The sequence below is a fragment of the Chrysochloris asiatica genome, unplaced genomic scaffold, assembly GCF_000296735.1.
Source record: "Chrysochloris asiatica unplaced genomic scaffold, ChrAsi1.0 scaffold00252, whole genome shotgun sequence".
In the NCBI taxonomy this organism is placed as follows: domain Eukaryota; kingdom Metazoa; phylum Chordata; class Mammalia; order Afrosoricida; family Chrysochloridae; genus Chrysochloris; species Chrysochloris asiatica.
The window spans coordinates 3114020-3117610 of NW_006408770.1; the positions used below are offsets into that span (position 1 = coordinate 3114020).

The 3591-nt window shown below is 42.9% G+C and overlaps 1 pseudogene; it reads left to right on the forward strand.

Annotated features, from left to right (window-relative positions):
• Positions 1-917: 917 nt before the first annotated feature.
• LOC102812364 lies at positions 918-1592 on the forward strand (annotated as a pseudogene).
• The last annotated feature ends 1999 nt before the right edge of the window (positions 1593-3591 follow it).

Here is a 3591-nt window from a genome sequence, read left to right on the forward strand (position 1 = left end):
AAAAAAAAAAAAAAAAAAAAAACAGATTAGCATGCAACACTGAACAATAATAACACATCTGCAAAACACCTCATAATATGGGTGAACCTGGAAGACATTATGCTGAGTGACATTAGTCAATCACAAAAGGTCATACAACAGAGGAAAGATGAAGGTAGCGGGAGACACAGAGAAGAATGCAATGTTAAAGGAATAGAGATAAATACTGTTAACTGTTGTTACATGGAAGGAATTGCAATCATTGAAATGAAGCAAAGTATATGATTTATTGAATGTAAAACTGATGATCTCTGTAAACTTTCACTCAGTTCACAATAAATATTTTTATATTTAAATACAAAATTAAAACAAAAAAAGATCATTAAGAAGACACGAAGTAATAAAAAGACCAAGGGTGTGACCTCTGACCTGAGCCGGGGGTTGTGGGGAACCGAGTCGAGGGAGAATGGGCCCAGTCTATCCTGCCTTCTTGACCCGGGGTGTTTGGGGCCACCGGGTCCTGTGCCTTCACCATCCTGCCTGAAGGGTTCTCCAGTGCCCTGGGGCTTTCTATCTATCTATCTATCTATCTATCTATCTATCTATCTATCTATCTATCTATCTATCTACCTACCTACCTACCTACCTACCTACCTACCTACCTACCTATCTATCTATCTATCTATCTATCTATCTATCTATCTATCTATCTATCTATCTATCTATCTATCTATCTTGGGCTCCCCTCTCCTGCTCCACAAGACGTGGCCCACACCCTGAGACCTTCCCCATCACCCTCCTAGGGACCTCCCACAACAGCAAGGCACAGTCCCAGTAGTTTCTCCTAGCGCATCAAGACAGCGTCCCCTGCCCCCTCGGAGGAATCTCCGCTGAGTCTGTTCCTATGCACCCTGAGATTTGGGTGGCGGTTCCCCAGGATGTTCCGACGCTAGTGCTCCATCCCGCTTCGAAGCTCGGCTGCCGCCCTGTGCAACAACTTCAGTGTGTTACAGCTGCCCACTTGCAACCTTACGTACTTCGGGGTGGTGCATGGACCCAGCATCTAGCTTCGCAGCGCTACCCCAGACGGTGTGCCACTGGCTCAGCAGCAGATCCATGCTAAGCAAGGTGCTGGAACGAGCCCACTTATCACCCAGGTCCACTGGTGTATCCTCCCTTTCAGAGTATTGTTGGTACTCACCTCACATCGAGGAATACAGATGTAAGAGTCTGATGGCTCTGTCATGGTTTATTGGCATGCACTGAACTCTGGCGATGCCTCTCCAGTACATGCTGTATTTGCCCAAGGAATTGCTGCCAGTAGCCACTTCACCTGCATGGGAACATGGTCAGGCTGTGTGCTAGTATTTGACATCCCAGCCAAGGGTCCCAGCATTGAGCATTGTATTGTGTGAGGAGCTGACTGAGCACCAGACACCAATCACAGATATTGCCACCGAGCCTGCCCAGGGACAGGACTACATGGCTGACATGGTGACAGCAGATGACATGGGTTTGGGAAGTCAGGGCCTGAATTCGAATTGTTTACCAGCATTCCAGGATTTGGCTACTCTCTGTGGCCGAGGACACCTTTGTGCACATCTGGAAGCTGAGCAGAAGTCCAGAGAATGGTGACATTGAAGTGTGTGTCATGAGAGAGGTGAGGTGGAGGGCTCAAGTGCAGATCCACAGTGCCCTGATCAGCCCCCTTCTCCCCAGGTGGAGCACTGTCATGGTGAGTGTATCCCAAACACCCAGGTATGTGGGGCTCAATTCTGTGAGCCCTTAGGCAGCTCCTTTGCTATGACCTCACTGAGATCCCGAGATTCAAGTGTATGAGAGAAAAGCCGCCCTCTCTTCTCCCTGTGGTGTTTATAAAGAACTTCTGCCCCCACCCCCCAAAAAAGAATAAAAAGACCAGAATGGGAGTCAGAAGAGATTTTGAAACTTGCTCTCCAGCGTAAAGATGCTAAAGCAAAAGGAAGAAATTAGAAGGCAAAATAGCTGAACAGAAAACTTCAAAGGACAGCTTGAGAAGACAAAATCAAGTATTATAATGAAATGTGTACACACTTGAAGTTAAAAAACCAGAAGGAAAGAACATGACCAGCATTTGTCAAGCTAAAAGAACTGAAGAAAAAATTCAAGTCTAGACTTGAAATATTGAAGGATTCTATAGACAAAATATTGAATGGTGTGGAAAACATCAAAAGAAGATGGACTAGGAGCGGAGGTCCCTAGGACCATCAAGGGAGAAGAGCAGAGAGCGGGACCCTACCCAGAGAAGCAGTGATGCCTGAAATGGAGCCAGAAATGATGACGTGGAGCAATGGAGCAGCTGGAGACTTTAGATCCAGAGAGGGAGAGCAACTGTGTGCTGAAGACCTGGGGGGTACGGGGGAAGGATTGCATGGAGGGGATTATAACCATGGCAATGAGATGACATACGATAGAATGAATGTAAAACTAATGTTCTCCCATGCAAACTATCACATACTTCACAATAAAACATTTAAGAAAGAAAAAAAAAAAGAAGATGGAAGGAACACATAGAGTGATTGTACCAAAAGGAAATGGACAATGTTCAACCATTTCAAGAGGTAGCATATAAACAAGTGCCAATGGTACTGAAGGAAGAAGTCCAAGGTGCACTGAAGGCATCGGCAAAGAATAATGCTTTGGGAATTGGTGGAATACAAACTGAAAACTTTCAACAAACTGATGCAGCACTGGAAGCATTCACTCATCCATGCAAAAAAAATAAATTGGAAGACAGCAATATAGCCAACTGATTGGAAGAGATCCATATTTGTGTCCCTCCTTCCTCTGGTAGCTACTAATAAACTTTGGTCTCTCTATACATTTGCTTTTTCTTGTGAAGTCATACAATATTTGTCTTTTTATGATTGACTTATATCACTCAGCATAATGTCTTCCAGCTCCACTCATAACGTAGTGTTTCTCAACACTTTATTTCTCTTCTAGCTGAGTGATATTCCATTTTGCAAGGCTCAAGATAATACTGCAATAAACATTGGTGTACATGTTTCTATTCCTGTTGCTATTTTTAAATCTAAGAGTGGAATTGGTAGTGATATGGTAGTTCTGTTTTAACTTTTTGAGGAACTATCACACTGATTTCCACCATGGCTATCATTTTGCCTTCCCACCAGCAATGGATAAGAGAACCACTTTCTCCACATTCTCAACAACATGTTATTTTCCGTTTTTAAAATCTTAGCCATCCTAGTAGGATTTTGAGTTGCATCTCTGAAATGGCTAATGATGTTGAGCATCTCTTCATGTCTACTCTGTTGTTTTCATTGTTGTAGTTAAGTTCCATCTTGTCTGAATGAATATCTTCTTTGGTAAAATGTCTATTCAAATCCTTTGATATTTTCATTGTTGTTGTTAAATGCTATGAAGTCAGTTCAGACTCATAGCAACCCTGGAATAGCTAGTGTGTTTGCAGTTAGCTGGAATTCCAGTCCATAACTCAAAAATAGTTTCCATTATTCCTAGAGTATTCTGACTTATATGGAATGTTCTATTTTGTTTCCTTGTGAATTACACCAGAATTTCTCACTTGAAATGGAGGATTTTGAAGTACTT